The sequence below is a fragment of the Nerophis ophidion genome, linkage group LG26 (genome assembly GCF_033978795.1).
Source record: "Nerophis ophidion isolate RoL-2023_Sa linkage group LG26, RoL_Noph_v1.0, whole genome shotgun sequence".
Classification (NCBI taxonomy): domain Eukaryota; kingdom Metazoa; phylum Chordata; class Actinopteri; order Syngnathiformes; family Syngnathidae; genus Nerophis; species Nerophis ophidion.
In genome coordinates, this window is record NC_084636.1 from 34,381,461 (window position 1) to 34,405,085 (window position 23,625).

Genomic DNA, 23,625 nt, shown 5'->3' on the forward strand with positions numbered 1-23,625 from the left:
CTCATTTATTAAAAAGATGTCCCATATTTATCAACAACATTCCTCATATCTACCAACAAAATTTCACATTTATTAACTATATTTCTCATATTTCTCAACATTTGTCATATTCACCAACAAAATTGTACATATTTATCAACAATATTTCTCATATTTATCAACAATGTTTCTCATATTTATCAACAATATTTCATATGTTTATCAACAATATTTATCTACAATATTTCACTTATTTATCAACAATATTTCTCATATGTATCAACAATATTTCACATATTTATCAACAATATTTCTAATTTATTAACTATATTTCTCATATTTCTCAACATTTGTCATATTCACCAACATAATTGTACATATTTATCAACAATATTTCTCATATTTATCAACAATATTTCCAATATTTATCAACAATATTTCTCATTTATTAAAAATATTTCTCATATTTATCAACAACATTCCTCATATCTACCAACAAAATTGTACATACTTATCAACAATATTCATCATATTTATCAACAATATTTCACATATTTATCAACAATATTTCTCATTTATTAACTATATTTCTCATATTTCTCAACATTTGTCATATTCACCAACAAAATTGTACATATTTATCAACAATATTTCTCATATTTATCAACAATATTTCCAATATTTATCAACAATATTTCTCATTTATTAAAACTATTTCTCATATTTATCAACAACATTCCTCATATCTACAAACAAAATTGTACATACTTATCAACAATATTCATCATATTTATCAACAATATTTCACATATTTATCAACAATATTTCACATACTTATCAACAATATTTCTTATTTATAAACTATATTTCTCATATTTATCAACATTTGTCATACTTACCAACAAAATTGTACATATTTATCAACAATATTTCTCGTATTTATCGACAACATCTCACATATTTATCAACAATATTTATAATATTTTTCAATGACATTTCACATATTTATCATCAATATTTAAATTATTTATCAACAACATTTCACATTTTTATCTACAATAGTTCTCATATCTATCAACAATATTTCACTTATCTATCAACAATATTTCTCATATTTATCAACAATATTTCATATATTTATCAACGATATTTCACATATGTATCAACAATATTTATCCAAAACATGTCACTTATTTATCAACGATATTTCTCATATTATCAACAATATTTCTCATATTTATCAACAATATTTCAAATGTTTTAACAATATTTTTCATATTTATCAACATTTTTCGTATTTACCAACAACATTTTACATATTTATCAACAATATTTCTCATATTTATCCATATTATTTTACATATTTATCTACAACATTTTTCATTTCTTAACAATGTTCCTCATATTTATCAGCAACATTTCTCATATTTACCAACAAAATTTTACATATTTATCAACAATATTCCTCTTATTTATCAACAATATCTAACATATTCATCAACAATATTTAAATTATTTATCAACAACATTTCACATTTTTATCTACAATATTTCACACATGTATAATCAATATTTGTCATATTTATCAACAATATTCCTCTTATTTATCAACAATATCTAACATATTCATCAACAATATTTAAATTATTTATCAACAACATTTCACATTTTTATCTACAATATTTCACACATGTATAATCAATATTTGTCATATCTATCAACAATATTTCACTTATCTATCAACAATATTTCTCATATTTATCAACAATATTTCATATTTTATCAACGATATTTCACATATGTATCAACAATATTTATCCAAAACATGTCACTTATTTATCAACGATATTTCTCATATTATCAACAATATTTCTCATATTTATCAACAATATTTCAAATGTTTTAACAATATTTTTCATATTTATCAACATTTTTCGTATTTACCAACAACATTTTACATATTTATCAACAATATTTCTCATATTTATCCATATTATTTTACATATTTATCTACAACATTTTTCATTTCTTAACAATGTTCCTCATATTTATCAGCAACATTTCTCATATTTACCAACAAAATTTTACATATTTATCAACAATATTCCTCTTATTTATCAACAATATCTAACATATTCATCAACAATATTTAAATTATTTATCAACAACATTTCACATTTTTATCTACAATATTTCACACATGTATAATCAATATTTGTCATATTTATCAACAATATTTCACTTATTTATCTACAACTATCTACACTTATTCATCTACATCTATTAACAATATTTCATGTATTCATCAACAATATTTCACTTATTTCTCAACAATATTTCACATATTTATCAACAATATTTCACATATTCATTAACAATATTTATTGTAATTATCAATAATATTACTCATATTTATCAACAATATTTCACATATTTATCAACAATATTTCTCATATTTATCAACAATATTACTCATATTTCTCAACAATATTTCACTTATTTATCAACAATATTTCTCACATCTATCAACAATATTTCATGTATTCATCTACAAAATTTCACTTATTTCTCAACAATATTTCACATATTTATCAATAATATTTATTGTAATTATCAGCAATATTACACATATTTGTCAATAATATTTCACATATTTATCAACAATATTTATCATATTTATCAACAATATTACTCATATTTCTCAACAATATTTCACATATTTATAAGCAATATTTCACATATTTACCAATAATATTTCACTTATTTATTTAACAATATTTATCATATTTATCAACAATATTTCACTTATGTAACCATTTTTAATCATATTTATCAACAATATTTCACTTATTTATAAGCAATATTTCACATATTTACCAACAATATTTCACTTATTTAACAATATTTATCATATTTACCAACAATATTTCACTTATTTATTTAACAATATTTATCATATTTATCAACAATATTTCACTTATTTAACCATTTTTATCATATTTATCAACAATATTTCACTTATTTATAAGCAATATTTCACATATTTACCAACAATATTTCACTTATTTATTTAACAATATTTATCATATTTACTAACAATATTTCACTTATTTATTTTACAATATTTATCATATTTATCAACAATATTTCACTTATTTAACAATTTTTATCATCTTTATCAAGAATATTTCACTTATTCATCAACAATATTTCTCATATTTCTCAACAATATTTCACTTATTTATCTATAACTATCTACACTTTTTTATCTACATTTATCAACAATATTTCATGTATTCATTAACAAAATTTCACTTATTTCTCAACAATATTTCACATATTCATCAATAATATTTCTTGTAATTATCAACAATATTACTCATATTTATCAACAACATTTCACATATTTATCAACAATATTTCACATATTCATCAACAATATTACTCATATTCATCAACAATATTTCACATATTTGTCAATGTTTCTAATATTTATCAACAATATGTAGCTGAGATAGGTGCCAGCGCCCCTGGCGACCCCAAAAAGGGAATAAGCGGTAGAAAATTGATGGATGGATGGATGGATTTCACATATTTATCAACAATGTATATCATATTTATCAAGAATATTACTCATATTCATCAACAATATTTCACATATTTGTCAATGTTTCTAATATTTATCAACAATATGTAGCTGAGATAGGTGCCAGCGCCCCTGGCGACCCCAAAAAGGGAATAAGCGGTAGAAAATTGATGGATGGATGGATGGATTTCACATATTTATCAACAATGTATATCATATTTATCAAGAATATTACTCATATTTATCAACAATATTTCACATATTTATAAGCAATATTTCACATATTTACCAACAATATTTCACTTATTTAACAATTTTTATCATATTTATCAACAATATTTCACTTATTTATAAGCAATATTTCACATATTTACCAACAATATTTCACTTATTTATTTAACAATATTTATCATATTTATCAACTATATTTCACTTATTTAACAATTTTAATCATATTTATCAAGAATATTTCACTTATTTATCTACAACTATCTACACTTTTTTATCTACATCTATCAACAATATTTCATGTATTTATCAACAAAATTTCACTTATTTCTCAACAATATTTCACATATTATTCAATAATATTTCTTGTAATTATCAACAATATTACTCATATTTCTCAACAACATTTCACATATTTATCAACAATATTTCCCATATTTATCAACAATATTTCACATATTTATCAATGTTTCTAATATTTATCAACAATATGTAGCTGAGATATGTAGCGACCCCAAAAAGGGAATAAGCGGTAGTAAATGGATGGACGGATGGATTTCACATATTTATCAACAATGTATATCATATTTATCAAGAATATTACTCATATTTATCAACAATATTTCACATATTTATAAGCAATATTTCACATATTTACCAACAATATTTCACTTATTTATTTTACAATATTTATCAACAATATTTCACAGATTTATAAGCAATATTTCACATATTTACCAACGATATTTCACTTATTTATTTTACAATATTTCACATATTTATCAACAATATTTCACTTATTTATAAGCAATATTTCACATATTTACCAACAATATTTCACTTATTTATTTTACAATATTTATCATATTTATCAACAATATTTCACTTATTTATTTTACAATATTTATCATATTTATCAACAATATTTCACTTATTTATAAGCAATATTTCACTTATTTATAAGCAATATTTCACATATTTACCAACAATATTTCACTTATTTATTTAACAATATTCATCATATTTATCAACCATATTTCACTTATTTAACCATTTTTATCATATTTATCAACAATATTTCACTTATTTATAAGCAATATTTCACATATTTACCAACAATATTTCACTTATTTATTTAACAATATTTATCATATTTACCAACAATATTTCACTTATTTATTTAACAATATTTATCATATTTATCAACAATATTTCCCTTATTTAACAATTTTTATCATATTTATCAACAATATTTCACTTATTTATAAGCAAGATTTCACATATTTACCAACACTATTTCACTTATTTATTTAACAATATTTATCATATTTACCAACAATATTTCACTTATTTATTTAACAATATTTATCATATTTATCAAGAATATTTCACTTATTCATCAACAATATTTCTCATATTTATCAACAATATTTCACATATTTATTCACAACCTTTCACATATGTATTTATGATGATTATTATTTGTTCTTATTGACACAAGAACATGTAAAATAAGTGTAAAATACATGTAAAATACATGAAAAGTATGTTTAATGTACATGTAAAGTATTTTCGAAGTAAACAAAAGGTATGTGTAAAGTATATGTACATTGCATGTCAAATGTGTGAAGTACATTTTAAGTACATGAACTGTATTTGTAAATTAAATATAAAGTAAATGTGAAATAACGCAAAGTAAATGTAAAGTAGACAAAGTACATGTAAAATAGTAGCGTTAACCTTGGTAAAGTAAAATGTACTGTAAAGATAGTCTTAGGAATGTAAAGTATACTGGAAATGATTACATTTTAACCATGTTTGTATTTATTATGATACAAACTCCAAAAGCAGTGAAGTTGTCACGCTGTGCTAAATAAAAAAATAACAAATCCTTTTTAACTTAAATTCAATTGAATAGACTGCAAAGACAAGATATTTCATGTTCACACTGAGAAACTTTGTTATTTTTTTTGCAAAAAAATCAACAGCTTAGAATTCAATGGCAGCAACACATTGCAAAAAAAGGCCTTTTTACCAGTGTGTTACATGGCCTTTCCTTTTAACAACACTCAGTAAAGGTTTGGGAACTGAAGGGACACAATTTTGAAGTGGAATTATTTCCCATTCTTGCTTGATGTACATCTTAAGTTGTCCCACAGTCTCCTGCCTCATATTTTAGCCTTCGCACATTTTCAATGGGAGACAGGTCTGGACTACAGGCAGGCCAGTCTAGTACCCACACTCTTTTACTATAAAGCCACACTGGCTTGGCATCGTCTTGCTAAAATAAGCAGGGGCGTCCATGATAACGTTGCGACATATGTTGCTCCAAAAGCTGTATGTACCTTTCAGCATTAATGGTGCCTTCACAGATGTGTAAGTTACCCATGCCTTGGGCACTACTACACCCCCATACCATCACACATGCTGCCTTTTCAACAGTCTGGATGGTTCTTTTCCTATTGGTTCCGGAGGACACGACGTCCACAGTTTCCAAAAACAATTAAAAATGTCAACTCGTCAGACCACCACTTTGCATCAGTCCATCTTAGATGAGCTCGGGCCCAGCGAAGCCAACTGCGTTTCTGGGTGTTGTTGATAAATGGCTTTGGCTTCGCATAGTAGAGTTTTAACTTGCACTTACTAATGTAGCGACCAACTGTAGTCACTGACAGTGGTGTTCTGACGTGTTCCTGAGCCCATGTGGTGATATCCTTTACAGACTGATGTCGGTTTTTGATGCAGTACCGCCTGAGGGATCCAAGGTGCGTAATATCATGGCTTACGTGCAGTGATATCTCCAGATTCTCTGAACCTTTTAATGATATCACGGAGCGTAGATGGTGAAATACATAAAGTCCTTGCAATAGCTGCTTGAGAAATGTTGTTCTTTAACAATTTGCTCAGGCTTTTGTTGACAAAGTGGTGACCTTCGCCCCGTCCTTGTTTGTGAACGACCAGGCTTTTATACCAAATCATGGCACCCACCTCTTCCCAATTAGCCCGTCCACCTGTGGGATGTTCCAAATAAGTGTTTGACGAGCATTCCTCAACTTTCTCCGTCTTTTTTGCCACTTGTGCCGGCTTTTTTGGAAACATGTTGCAGGCGCCAAATTACAAATGAGCCAAAATTTGCAGTGTGAACATGAAATATCTTGTCTTTGCGGTCTATTTAATCTCGTTATATGCAAATATAATGACAATAAAGTCTATTCTATTGGATTCTATTCTATTCAATTGAATATAAGTTGAAAAGGATTTTTAAATAATTGTATTCTCTTTCAATTTAGCATTTTACACAACGTGACAACTTCACCGCTTTTGTATATTTTAAGCCGTGTTTGTGTTCAATTATTACAAATATCACATTTAAAATGTGTCTTTGTGAAAGCTGTTCTCCGCCTCATTAAGCGCTTTAAAAAAAAATGAACAAATCCTCAAATCCGGCCGGTTAAGCGTTTATTTTATTTTTTAATTCTGGGGGCGCCCAGATGGACGACGTGCATCCGGGAGGATCTTCTCACGCTTATTGATGGCAAACATTGATTCCAGCTGAGGGAGGAGAACAAATCCCTGCCGCTTTAATCAGCGTAATGGCGGCAGATTAAAATAAAAACACTAAAAGTGATGACATTTTGTGGCTCTGATCCCCACTCAAAACGTGGACGCCACATCCCACCATGACGTAACTACCTGTGACAACACCCGGGTCGTGTCCTTGGTCTTTTATCATGTGGCCAGGAGAAAAAAAGGATGCAAATAAATATCCTCTCTCAATAAAGGATCTTTGACATCCAATACGCGACAACAAGGTGGCCACTGATTGGCTCGCTTCAAGGCTCTCGGCCGAATGGACCAATGAGAGGCGACAGAGGCGCAGGAGTCCCGCCTACGCAGGTTTTAGCCCTGCCTCCTCCAATCATCTTTAAGGGCGATCCGTCCTTCGGTATGATTAAGTCGATAAGATTCGATCCAGTTTACGATTAAGTCCATAAGATTTGATACAGTGTGTGATTAAGTCCATAAGATTCGATAGAGTGTGTGATTAATTCGATAAGATTCAATCTAGTTTATGATTAAGTCGATAAGATTTGATACAGTCTGTGATTAAGTCCAGAGGATTTGATACAGTGTGTGATTAAGTCCATAAGATTCGATAGAGTGTGTGATTAATTCGATAAGATTTGATACAGTCTGTGATTAAGTCCATAAGATTTGATACAGTGTGTGATTAAGTCCATAAGATTTGATACAGTGTGTGATTAAGTCCATAAGATTTGATGCAGTGTGTGATTAAGTCCATAAGATTCGATAGAGTGTGTGATTAATTCGATAAGATTTGATACAGTCTGTGATTAAGTCCATAAGATTTGATACAGTCTGTGATTAAGTCCATAAGATTTGATACAGTGTGTGATTAAGTCCATAAGATTTGATACAGTGTGTGATTAAGTCCATAAGATTCGATAGAGTGTGTGATTAATTCGATAAGATTTGATACAGTCCGTGATTAAGTCCAGAGGATTTGATACGGTGTGTGGTTAAGGCGATAAGATTTGATACAGTGTGTGATTAAGTCCATAAGATTCGATAGAGTGTGTGATTAAGTCCATAAGATTCGATAGAGTGTGTGATTAATTCGATAAGATTCAATCTAGTTTATGATTAAGTCGATAAGATTTGATACAGTCTGTGATTAAGTCCATAAGATTTGATACAGTCTGTGATTAAGTCCATAAGATTCGATACAGTGTGTGATTAAGTCCATAAGATTCGATAGAGTGTGTGATTAATTCGATAAGATTTGATACAGTCTGTGATTAAGTCCATAAGATTTGATACAGTGTGTGATTAAGTCCATAAGATTTGATACAGTGTGTGATTAAGTCCATAAGATTCGATAGAGTGTGTGATTAATTCGATAAGATTCAATCTAGTTTATGATTAAGTCCATAAGATTTGATACAGTCTGTGATTAAGTCCATAAGATTCGATACAGTGTGTGATTAATTCGATAAGATTCAATCTAGTTTATGATTAAGTCGATAAGATTTGATACAGTCTGTGATTAAGTCCATAAGATTTGATACAGTCTGTGATTAAGTCCATAAGATTCGATAGAGTGTGTGATTAATTCGATAAGATTCAATCTAGTTTACGATTAAGTCGATAAGATTTGATACAGTCTGTGATTAAGTCCATAAGATTTGATACAGTGTGTGATTAAGTCCATAAGATTTGATAGAGTGTGTGATTAATTCGATAAGATTCAATCTAGTTTATGATTAAGTCGATAAGATTTGATACAGTCTGTGATTAAGTCCAGAGGATTTGATACGGTGTGTGGTTAAGGCGATAAGATTTGATACAGTGTGTGATTAAGTCCATAAGATTCGATAGAGTGTGTGATTAATTCGATAAGATTCAATCTAGTTTACGATTAAGTCGATAAGATTTGATACAGTGTGTGATTAAGTCCATAAGATTTGATACAGTGTGTGATTAAGTCCATAAGATTTGATACAGTGTGTGATTAAGTCCATAAGATTCGATAGAGTGTGTGATTAATTCGATAAGATTCAATCTCGTTTATGATTAAGTCCATAAGATTTGATACAGTGTGTGATTAAGTCCATAAGATTTGATACAGTGTGTGATTAAGTCCATAAGATTCGATAGAGTGTGTGATTAAGTCCATAAGATTCGATACAGTGTGTGATTAATTCGATAAGATTCAATCTAGTTTATGATTAAGTCCATAAAATTTGATACAGTGTGTGATTAAGTCCATAAGATTTGATACAGTGTGTGATTAAGTCCATAAGATTCGATAGAGTGTGTGATTAAGTCCATAAGATTCGATAGAGTGTGTGATTAATTCGATAAGATTCAATCTAGTTTGTGATTAAGTCGATAAGATTTGATACAGTCTGTGATTAAGTCCATAAGATTTGATACAGTCTGTGATTAAGTCCATAAGATTCGATAGAGTGTGTGATTAATTCGATAAGATTTGATACAGTCTGTGATTAAGTCCATAAGATTTGATACAGTGTGTGATTAAGTCCATAAGATTTGATACAGTGTGTGATTAAGTCCATAAGATTCGATAGAGTGTGTGATTAATTCGATAAGATTCAATCTAGTTTATGATTAAGTCCATAAGATTTGATACAGTCTGTGATTAAGTCCATAAGATTTGATACAGTGTGTGATTAAGTCCATAAGATTCGATAGAGTGTGTGATTAATTCGATAAGATTCAATCTAGTTTACGATTAAGTCGATAAGATTTGATACAGTCTGTGATTAAGTCCATAAGATTTGATACAGTGTGTGATTAAGTCCATAAGATTTGATACAGTGTGTGATTAAGTCCATAAGATTCGATAGAGTGTGTGATTAATTCGATAAGATTCAATCTAGTTTACGATTAAGTCGATAAGATTTGATACAGTCTGTGATTAAGTCCATAAGATTTGATACAGTCTGTGATTAAGTCCATAAGATTTGATACAGTGTGTGATTAAGTCCATAAGATTCGATAGTGTGTGTAATTAGGTCCATAAGATTCAATCTAGCTTATGATTAAGTCGATAAGATTTGATACAGTCTGTGATTAAGTCCATAAGATTTGATACAGTGTGTGATTAAGTCCATAAGATTCGATAGTGTGTGTAATTAGGTCCATAAGATTCAATCTAGCTTATGATTAAGTCGATAAGATTTGATACAGTCTGTGATTAAGTCCATAAGATTTGATACAGTGTGTGATTAAGTCCATAAGATTCGATACAGTGTGTGATTAATTCGATAAGATTCAATCTAGTTTATGATTAAGTCGATAAGATTTGATACAGTCTGTGATTAAGTCCAGAGGATTTGATACGGTGTGTGGTTAAGGCGATAAGATTTGATACAGTGTGTGATTAAGTCCATAAGATTTGATACAGTGTGTGATTAAGTCCATAAGATTCAATCTAGTTTACGATTAAGTCGATAAGATTTGATACAGTCTGTGATTAAGTCCATAAGATTTGATACAGTGTGTGATTAAGTCCATAAGATTTGATACAGTGTGTGATTAAGTCCATAAGATTCGATAGAGTGTGTGATTAATTCGATAAGATTCAATCTAGTTTACGATTAAGTCGATAAGATTTGATACAGTCTGTGATTAAGTCCATAAGATTTGATACAGTGTGTGATTAAGTCCATAAGATTTGATACAGTGTGTGATTAAGTCCATAAGATTCGATAGAGTGTGTGATTAATTCGATAAGATTCAATCTAGTTTACGATTAAGTCGATAAGATTTGATACAGTCTGTGATTAAGTCCATAAGATTTGATACAGTGTGTGATTAAGTCCATAAGATTCGATAGAGTGTGTGATTAATTCGATAAGATTCAATCTAGTTTATGATTAAGTCGATAAGATTTGATACAGTCTGTGATTAAGTCCATAAGATTTGATACGGTGTGTGATTAAGTCCATAAGATTTGATACAGTGTGTGATTAAGTCCATAAGATTCGATAGAGTGTGTGATTAATTCGATAAGATTCAATCTAGTTTATGATTAAGTCCATAAGATTTGATACAGTCTGTGATTAAGTCCATAAGATTTGATACAGTGTGTGATTAAGTCCATAAGATTCGATAGAGTGTGTGATTAATTCGATAAGATTCAATCTAGTTTACGATTAAGTCGATAAGATTTGATACAGTCTGTGATTAAGTCCATAAGATTTGATACAGTCTGTGATTAAGTCCATAAGATTTGATACAGTGTGTGATTAAGTCCATAAGATTCGATAGTGTGTGTAATTAGGTCCATAAGATTCAATCTAGCTTATGATTAAGTCGATAAGATTTGATACAGTCTGTGATTAAGTCCATAAGATTTGATACAGTGTGTGATTAAGTCCATAAGATTCGATACAGTGTGTGATTAATTCGATAAGATTCAATCTAGTTTATGATTAAGTCGATAAGATTTGATACAGTCTGTGATTAAGTCCAGAGGATTTGATACGGTGTGTGGTTAAGGCGATAAGATTTGATACAGTGTGTGATTAAGTCCATAAGATTTGATACAGTGTGTGATTAAGTCCATAAGATTCAATCTAGTTTACGATTAAGTCGATAAGATTTGATACAGTCTGTGATTAAGTCCATAAGATTTGATACAGTGTGTGATTAAGTCCATAAGATTCGATAGAGTGTGTGATTAATTCGATAAGATTCAATCTAGTTTACGATTAAGTCGATAAGATTTGATACAGTCTGTGATTAAGTCCATGAGATTTGATACAGTGTGTGATTAAGTCCATAAGATTTGATACAGTGTGTGATTAAGTCCATAAGATTCGATAGAGTGTGTGATTAATTCGATAAGATTCAATCTAGTTTACGATTAAGTCGATAAGATTTGATACAGTCTGTGATTAAGTCCATAAGATTTGATACAGTGTGTGATTAAGTCCATAAGATTCGATAGAGTGTGTGATTAATTCGATAAGATTCAATCTAGTTTATGATTAAGTCGATAAGATTTGATACAGTCTGTGATTAAGTCCATAAGATTTGATACAGTGTGTGATTAAGTCCATAAGATTCGATAGAGTGTGTGATTAATTCGATAAGATTCAATCTAGTTTATGATTAAGTCGATAAGATTTGATACAGTCTGTGATTAAGTCCATAAGATTTGATACGGTGTGTGATTAAGTCCATAAGATTTGATACAGTGTGTGATTAAGTCCATAAGATTCGATAGAGTGTGTGATTAATTCGATAAGATTCAATCTAGTTTATGATTAAGTCCATAAGATTTGATACAGTCTGTGATTAAGTCCATAAGATTTGATACAGTGTGTGATTAAGTCCATAAGATTCGATAGAGTGTGTGATTAATTCGATAAGATTCAATCTAGTTTACGATTAAGTCGATAAGATTTGATACAGTCTGTGATTAAGTCCATAAGATTTGATACAGTGTGTGATTAAGTCCATAAGATTCGATAGAGTGTGTGATTAATTCGATAAGATTCAATCTAGTTTACGATTAAGTCGATAAGATTTGATACAGTGTGTGATTAAGTCCATAAGATTTGATAGAGTCTGTGATTAAGTCCATAAGATTCGATAGAGTGTGTGATTAATTCGATAAGATTCAATCTAGTTTATGATTAAGTCGATAAGATTTGATACAGTCTGTGATTAAGTCCAGAGGATTTGATACGGTGTGTGATTAAGTCGATATGATTGTACTATGTGTGTGTGGTCCAATCCAACCGTGTTCGCTTGACCGCTCTGTTCCATAGTAAAGCTTCACCGTCATCTTTCGGGAATGTAAACAATGAAACACCGGCTGTGTTTGTGTTGCTAAAAGCGGCCGCGATACACCGCTTCCCACCTACAGCTTTCTTCTTTGACGTCTCCATTATTCATTGAACAAATTGCACAAGAATCAGCAACACAGATGTCCAGAATACTGTGGAGTTATACGATGAAAACAGACGACTTATAGCTGGGAACGGTGCTGGAACAAAATGTCCTCTACAATGCGCGACGTAACGCGTACACGTCATCATTACGCGACGTTTTCAAGAAAAAAGTCCCGGGAAATTTAAAATTGCAATTTAGTAAACTAAAAAAGTGTTGCAATGTTAATATTTCATCATTGATATATAAACTATCAGACTGTGTTTTGGGTAGTATTGGCTTTCAGTAGGCCTTTAAGTCAATAAGATTTGATACAGTGTATGATTAAGTCGATAAGATTTGATACAGTGTGTAATTAAGTCGCTAAGATTTGATCCGGTGTACGATTAAGTCGATTAGATGTGATACAGTGTACGATTAAGTCCATAAGGTTTGATACAGTGTACTATTAAGTCCATAAGATTTGATACTCTGTGCAATTAAGTCGATAAGATTTGATACACTGTATGACTAAGTCGATAAGATTTGATACAGTGTGCGATTAAGTCCATAAGATTTGATACAGTGTGTGATTAGTCGATAAGATTGGATGCAGTGTACGTTTAAGTACATAAGATTTGATACAGTGTACGACTACATCGATAAGATTTGATATAGTGTACGATTACGTCAATAAGATTCGAAACCCAAGAAGCACAATAAAGCAGCACAAAGAAAAACAGGTAGCAGAATGAAACACAGGTAGCACAATGTGGTAGCACAATGAAACACAGTTAGAACAATGAGTTAGCACAATGAAACACAGGTAGTATAATGAAACACGAGTAGCACAATGAAACGAAGGTAGCACAATGAGGTAGCATAGTGAAAAATGGGTAGCACAATGAGACAGAGGTAGCACAATGAAAAACAGGTAGCACAATGAAGCAGCACAATGAAACACAGGTAGCACAATGAAACACAGGTTACAGAATGAAACCTGTAGCACAATGAAACACAGGTAACACAATCAGGTAGCACAATGAAACAAGTAGCACAATGAGTTAGCACAATGAAACACAAGTAGCACAATGAACACAGGAAGCACAATGAGGTACCACAATAACACAAGCAGCACAATGAGGTAGCACAATGAACCGAGGTAGCACAATGAGGTAGAACAATGAAACACAGGTAGCACAATGAGGTAGCACAATTAAACACAGGTAGCACAATGAAGTAGCACAATAAAACACAGGGAGCACAATAAAAGACAGGTAGCACAATGAGTTAACACAATAAAACAGGTAGCACAATGAAACACAGGTAGCACAATGAGATAGCAAAATGAAAAAAACACAGGTGGCACAATGGAACACAGGAAGCACAATGAGGTAGCACAATCAAACACAGGTAGCACAATGAAACTTAGGTAGCACAATGAGGTAGCACAATGAAACACAGGTAGAACAATGAGTTAGCACAATGAAACACAGGCAGCACAATGAGTTAGCACAATGAAACACAGGTAGCACAATGAGGTAGCACATTGAAACACAGGTAGCACCATAAGGTTTCACAGTGAAAATCAGGTAGCACAATGAAACACAGGTACCACAATGAGTTAGCACAATGAAACACAGGCAGCAAAATGAGTTAGCACAATGAAACACTGGTAGCACAATGAGGTAGCACATTGAAACACAGGTAGCACCATAAGGTTTCACAGTGAAAATCAGGTACCACAATGAAACACAGGTACCACAATGAGGTAGCACAATGAAACATATGTAGCACAATGATGTAGCACATTGACAATGGCGAGACAACGAGAAATAACACCAGGTGAGAACATTAATCCTAAACAGAGGACAGGTGTGTAGACAGGTGTGTGGACATGTGTGTGGACACGTGTGTAGACAGGTGTGTGGACAGGTGTGTGGACATGTGTGTCGACAGGCGTGTGGACAGGTGTGTAGACAGGTGTGTGGACAGGCGTGTGGACAGGTGTGTCAACATGTTTGCACAGGTGTGTGGACAGGTGTGTCAACGTGTTTGCACAGGTGTGTGCACAGGTGTGTGGACAGGTGTGTCAACGTGTTTGCACAGGTGTGTGGACAGGTGTGTCAACGTGTTTGCACAGGTGTGTGGACAGGTGTGTCAACGTGTTTGCACAGGTGTGTGCACAGGTGTGTGGACAGGTGTGTCAACGTGTTTGTACAGGTGTGTGGACATGTGTGTCAACGTGTTTGCACAGGTGTGTGGACAGGTGTGTCAACGTGTTTGCACAGGTGTGTGCACAGGTGTGTGGACAGGTGTGTCAACGTGTTTGTACAGGTGTGTGGACAGGTGTGTCAACATGTTTCCACAGGTGTGTGGACAGGTGTGTCAACATGTTTGCACAGGTGTGTGCACAGGTGTGTGGACAGGTGTGTCAACGTGTTTGCACAGGTGTGTTCACAGGTGTGTGGACAGGTGTGTGGACAGGTGTGTCGACGTGTGTAGACAGGTGTGTGCACAGGTGTGTGGACAGGTGTGTGGACAGGTGTGTGGACAGGTGTGTGGACAGGTGTGTCGACGTGTGTAGACAGGTGTGTGCACAGGTGTGTGCACAGATGTGTGGACAGGTGTGTCGACGTGTGTAGACAGGTGTTTGCACAGGTGTGTGCACAGATGTGTGACACGTGTCGACAGGTGTGTGGACAGGTGTGAGAACATGTTTGCACAGGTGTGTGCACGGTGTGTGGACATGTGTGTCGACAGGTGTGTGGACAGGTGTGTCGACGTGTGTAGACAGGTGTGTGCACAGGTGTGTGGACAGGTGTGTGGACAGGTGTGTGGACAGGTGTGTGGACAGGTGTGTCGACGTGTGTAGACAGGTGTGTGCACAGGTGTGTGCACAGATGTGTGGACAGGTGTGTGGACACGTGTGTAGACAGGTGTGTGGACAGGCGTGTGGACACGTGTGTGGACAGGCGTGTGGACACGTGTGTGGACACGTGTGTAGACAGGCGTGTGGACACGTGTGTAGACAGGTGTGTGGACAGGTGTGAGAACATGTTTGCACAGGTGTGTCGACGTGTGTAGACAGGTGTGTGCACAGGTGTGTGGAAAGGTGTGTCGACGTGTTTGTCACCAATATTAAAATGATTATTCGACGTTACTGTGACCAACGTTAAAATGATTATTTGACATGATTGTGACCAACTTTAAAATGATTATTCAACGTTATTGTGACCAATATTAAAATGATTATTCGACGGTACTGTGACCAACGTTAAAATGATTAATCGACATGATTGTGACCGACATTAAAATGATTATTCAACGTGATCGTGACCAATTTAAAATGATTATCCAACGTTATTGTGATAAACATAAAAATGGTTATTCGACATGATTGTGACCAACATTAAAATGATTGTTCGACATGATTGGGACCAACACTGAAATGATTATTCGACATGATTGTGACATTAAAAATGATTATTCGACGTGATCGTGACCAACATTCAAAGGATTATTCGACATGACTGTGACCAACATGAAAATTATTGTGACCAACATTAAAACGATGATTGGACGTTATTGTGACCAACATTAAAATTATTGTGACCAACATTAAAACGATTATTTCACGTTTTTGTGACCAACATTAAAATGATTAATCGACGTGATTTTGACCAACATTAAAAAGATTAATCGACGTGATTTTGACCGACATTAAAATGATTATCCGACATGATCGTGACCTACATTAAAATGAATATTTGATGTTATTGTGACCAACGTTAAAATGATTAATCGACATGATTGTGACCGACATTAAAATGATTATTTGACATGATCGTGACCAACAATAAAATGAATATTTGATGTTATTGTGACCAACGTTAAAATGATTAATCGACATGATTGTGACCGACATTAAAATGATTATTCGACATTATTGTGACCAACATTAAAATCATTATTCAACGTGATCGTGACCAATTTCAAATGATTATCCAACGTTATTGTGACCGACATTAAAATGGTTATTCAACATGATTGTGATCAACATTAAAATGATTGTTCGACGTTATTGTGACCAACGTTAAAATGATTAATCGACATGATTGTGACCAACATTAAAATGTTTATTCAACGTTATTGTGACCAATATTAAAATGATTATTCGACGTTACTGTGACCAACATTAAAATGATTAATCGACATGATTGTGACATACATTAAAATGATTATTCGACATTTTGTGACCAACATTAAAATGATTATTCGACATTATTGTGACCAACATTAAAATCATTATTCAACGTGATCGTGACCAATTTTAAATGAGTATTCAACGTTATTGTGACCGACATTAAAATGGTTATTCAACATGATGTGACCAACATTAAAATGGTTATTCAACATGATGTGACCAACATTAAAATGATTATTCGACATGATCGTGACCAACATTGAAATGATATAAAAATGGGAGCCATTACCTCCCTGCTTGGCACTCAGCATTAAGAGTTGGAATTGGGGGTTAAATTACCAAAAATGATTAGCGGGCGGGGCCACCGCTGCTGCCCACTGCTCCGCCCTCCCCTCTGAAGGGTGATCAAGGGTGATGGCTCAAATGCATATTAATAATATTTTCGCCACACCTAGTGTGTGTGTGACTATCACTGGTACTTTAACTTTATTATTCAATATGATTGTGTCCGACATTAAAATGACTGTTCGACATAATTGTGACTGATTATTCGACAAGATCGTGACCAACATTAAAGATTATTATTCGACATGATTGTGACCAACATTAAAATGATTATTCAACATGATCGTGACCAACATTACCATGATTATTCGACGTGATCGCGACCAACATTAAAATTATTATTCAACGTGATTGTGACCAACATTAAAATGATAATTCAACGTAATTGAGACCAAATTAAAATGATTATTCGACATGATTGTGACCAACATCAAAATGATTATTCGACATGATTGTGACCAACATCAAAATGATTATTTGACATAATTGTGACCAACATTAAAACGATTATTCGACATAATTGTGTCCGACATTCAAATGATTATTCAACATGATCATGACAACATTAAAATGATAATTCAACGTAATTGTGACCAAATTAAAATGATTATTCGACATGATTGTGTCCAACATTAAAATGACTGTTCAACATAATTTTGACTGATATTAAAACGATTATTTGACATGATTGTGACCAAAATTAAAATGATTATTCAACATGATCGTGACCAACATTAACGTGATCGCGACCAACATTAAAATTATTCAACGTAATTGAGACCAAATGAAAATGATTATTCGACATAATTGTGTCCAACATTAAAATAATTGTTCAACATAATTTTGACTGATATTAAAACGATTATTTGACATGAATGTGACCAATATTAAAATGATTATTCGACATGATTGTGACCAAAATTAAAATGATTATTCAACATGATCGTGACAACATTAAAATGATAATTCAACGTAATTGTGACCAAATTAAAATTATTATTCGACATGATTATGTCCAACATTAAAATGACTGTTCAACATAATTTTGACTGATATTAAAACGATTATTCGACATGATTGTGACCAACATTAAAATTATTATTTGACATGATTGTGACCAACATTCAAATGACTATTCAACATGATCGTGACAACATTAAAATGACTATTCAACATGATCGTGACAACATTAAAATGATAATTCAACGTAATTGTGACAAAATTAAAATGATTATTCGACATGATTGTGTCCAACATTAAAATGACTGTTCAACATAATTTTGACTGATATTAAAACGATTATTTGACATGATTGTGACCAATATTAAAATGATTATTCGACATGATTGTGACAAACATTCAAATGATTATTCAACATGATCGTGACAACATTAAAATGATAATTCAACGTAATTGTGACCAAATTAAAAATTATTATTCGACATGATTGTGTCCAACATTATAATGACTGTTCGACATAATTTTGACTGATATTAAAATGATTATTTGACATGAATGTGACCAATATGAAAATGAATATTCGACGTGATTGTGACCAAAATTAAAATGATTATTCAACATGATCGTGACCAACATTAACGTGATCACGACCAACATTAAAATTATTCAACGTAATTGAGAACAAATGAAAATGATTATTCGACATGATTGTGACCAACATTAAAATGTTTATTTGATATAATTGTGACCAACATTAAAACGATTATTCGACATGATCATGACCAACGTTAAAATGATTATTTGACATAATTGTGACCGACATTCAAATGATTATTCAACATGATCATGACAACATTAAAATGATAATTCAACGTAATTGTGACCAAATTAAAATTATTATTCGACATGATTGTGTCCAACATTAAAATGATTGTTCAACATAATTTTGACTGATATCAAAACTATTATTCAACATGATTGTGACCAACATTAAAATGATTATTTGACATAATTTTGACTGATATTAAAACTATTATTTGACATGATTGTGACCAACATTCAAATGATTATTCAACGTAATTGTGACCAAATTAAAATGATTATTCGATATGATTTTGTCCAACATTAAAACGACTGTTTTGACTGATATTAAAACGATTATTTGACATGATTGTGACCAATATTAAAATGATTATTCGACGTGATTGTGACCAAAATTAAAATGATTATTCAACATGATCGTGTCCAACATTAAAATGATAATTCAACGTAATTGTGACCAAATTAAAACAATTATTCGACATGATTGTGTCCAACATTAAAATGACTGTTAGACATAATTTTGACTGATATTAAAACGATTATTCGACATGATTGTGACCAACATTAAAACGATTATTCGACATGATTACGTCCAACATTAAAATGACTGTTAGACATAATTTTGACTGATATGAAAACGATTATTCGACATGATTGTGACCAACATTAAAACGATTATTCGAGATGATTGTGACCAACATTGACATAATTATTTGACCTGATTAAACAAGAAGTATAGACCTGGACCTGGACTTGGACCTAATAAATCTACTTGTCCAAGATGTACAAGTTCAAGTCCAAGTTGAACTTTCTGTATTCTCCATCAGAAGTGGATTTGAGTTATTTTAAAAAGATATTTAACCTTTTTATGATCCATGTCTGTCATTAATGTAATCACGTTACCATGGCGATGATGTCCCGGGGTGTGCGTGATGGTGGTCTACAAGCCTGTGTTTAATAAAGAAATGCTCGTCAGTCGGCATTAAAAAGACCACTTCTTGCTTGGAATGTGAAATCATTTCGATTTCTTTGAAATTATTTTCAGTGCTTTTGTTCCAACTTTGATCCTCACTTTCTACAACTCTAGTGAAATAATCCGTAAAAGTTGTTGTTTGCAGCCTAAACTGTTTGTCGGATACAAATCTGCAAGATATCGATTCGAGCTGCAGGATATCGATCCAAAGCCAATTCATTCATCAAAATAAAAACACGTTTTCTTTGCTTTGGCGGTGCGTTCACGGACCGCAACTGAAGAGCGTTTTCCTGCGAGTTGAGTTTTGAATGAAACCTCTTCTTTTTTTTTTTTTTTTTTAGCAAAGCAAAAACACACAAAAAAAACAACACGTCGTAACTTTTTGCAAAAAAAGACGAGTAGCCACCGAAAAAAAAAACGTGGGCTAAAGGACGGCGACACTTGAACGTCTCACGAGGAGGAGAAGACGCATGAAAATGTTTGGCGAAAAAAAAAAAAAAGACAAAATCTTACCTGGCAAAAAAAAAAAGTGATCAAACTTCTTCGAGAACCTTCTCAAAATCCTCCCCGGGAAGGCAAAAAAAAAATATCAACTTTAGTCCTCGATGTCAAAAACGGTCTTCGAGCTCCGCTCGCCGCTTTCAACACAAATACTTTTTTACACACTAATACTACTACTTTGTACACGCTAATACTCACTTCTACACACTAATATTACCACTTTATACACGCTAATACTCACTTCTACACACTAACAAAACTACTTTCTACACGCTAGTACTGACTTCCACACGTCAATACTACTACCTTCTAAACAGTAGTACTAGCTCCTAAACACTAAGTAGTACTAGCTCCTAGACAGTAGTAGTACTACCTTCTACACGCTAGTACTAGGATCTACACGCCGATACTAGCTGATACATCCAAGTAGTCGATGCTCTCTGCCATCCACGCGCAAATCATCTCTCTGCCGTGCAGTGCGCGCGCATGTGTGTGCGTGCGCGCGCACGTGAGTGTATACGCGCGCGTGCGTGCGCGCGGCCCAACCCCCCCCCCCCTGCCGCTGCAATTGAACCCTCAACTGGATTGAATGCAAAATAAATAAATAAATAAAATAAATAAAATAAAAAAGTTTCCTCGATGACATCATGGTACAATTATACTGCGAAGACTGAAAGTATTGCAGTACTTCCGTGCGGGAATACTATTTAACCTGACGACATCGCTCCGGATGTACTGCACGTTTACACGCTCACCATGTACGTCCTGGTACTTGTACATCGTAGTACTTGTAAATCATAGTACTTAAACATCATAGAACTTGTCCATCATAGTACTTGTAAATTCAGAGTACTTGTACATCCTAGTTCTTGTAAATCCTAGTACTTGTACATCCTAGTACTTGTAAATCATAGTACTTGTACATCCTAGTACATGTACATCCTAATACTTGTACATCCTAGTACTTGTAAATCCTAGTACTTGTGCATCCTTGTATTTGCAAATCATAGTACTTGCAGCCCTTGTACTTGTAAATCATAGTACTTGTACATCCTAGCACTTGTAAATTCAGAGTACTTGTACATCCTAGTTCTTGTAAATCATAGTACTTGTACATCCTAGTACTTGTAAATCATAGTACTTGTACATCATATTATTGTAAATCATAGTACTTGTACATCATAGTAATAGTAAATCAGAGTACTTGTACATCCCAGTACTTGTAAATCATGGAACTTGTACATCCTAGTTCTTTTAAATCACAGTACTTGTACATCATAGTACTTGTAAATCTTAGTACTTGTACATCGGTGTACTTGTACATCCTAGTACTTTTAAATCATAGTACCTGTACATCATAGTACTGGTACAGCATAGTACTTGTAAATCATAGTACATGTACATCCTAGTACTTGTACATCATTGTACTTGTAAATCATAGTACTTTTACATCCTTGTACTTGTAAATCATAGTACTTAAACATCCTTGTACTTGTAAATCATAGTACTTGTACATCCTAGTACTTGTAAATCATAGTATTTGCAGATTGTAGTACTTGTATATCAAAGTACTTGTAAGCCATAGTACTTGTACATCATAGTACTTGTAAATCACAGGACATGTACATCCTAGTACTTGTACATCATAGTACTTTTAAATCATAGTACTTGTACATCCTAGTACTTGTAAATCATAGAACTTGTAAATCATAATACTTGTACATCAGAGTACTTGTAAGTGGTAGTATCTGTACATCATAGTACTGGTACATCATAGTACTTGTAAATCATAGTACATGTACATCTTGGTACTTGTACATCATAGTACTTGTAAATCATAGTACTTGTACATCCTTGTACTTGTAAATCATAGTACTTTTACATCCTTGTATTTGTAAGTCATAGTACTTAAACATCCTTGTACTTGTAAATCATAGTACTTGTACATCCTAGTACTTGTAAATCATAGTATTTGCACATCCTAGCATTTGTATAAATCAGAGTACTTGCAAATCTTAGTACTTGTAAATCATAGTACTTTTACATCAATGTACTTTTAAATCATATTATTTGTACATCCTAGTACTTGTACATTAAAGTACTTGTAAGTCATAGTACTTGTACATCACAGTATTTTTAAATCCTGGTACTTGTAATCATAGTACTTGTACATCTTAGTACTTGTAAATCATAGTACTTGTACATCACAATACTTGTAAGTCATAGTACTTGTACGTCATAGTACTTGTAAATCATAGTACTTGTACATCCTTGTACTTGTAAATCATAGTACTTGTACATCCTTGAACTCATAAGTCATAGCACTTGTACATTCTAGTGCTTGTAAATCATAGTACCTGTACGCCTTGTACTTGTAAATCATAGTACTTGTACATCCTAGACCTTGTACATCCTACTCCTTGTACATCATAGTAATTGTAAATCATAGTACTTGTACATCCTATTACTTGTACATAATAGTACTTGTAAATGATAGTACTTGTACATATTTTACTTGTAAATCATAGTACTTGTAATACTACGTATGAATATTTGCATTCATCAGTGGATTCTATGACCACAAGTAGAAAGTGTTCA

General features: G+C 32.3%; 1 protein-coding gene across 1 annotated transcript in view; it reads right to left on the reverse strand.

Moving 5' to 3' along the window:
• ndnf (neuron-derived neurotrophic factor) overlaps nt 1–21,521 on the reverse strand; it is a 42,871-nt gene extending 21,350 nt beyond the window's left edge. Inside the window, exon 1 of the mRNA XM_061888001.1 lies at nt 21,040–21,521. The gene's annotated coding sequence lies outside the window, so the exon portion shown is untranslated. The remainder of the gene's footprint in view (nt 1–21,039) is intronic.
• Between the last annotated feature and the right edge of the window lie 2,104 nt (nt 21,522–23,625).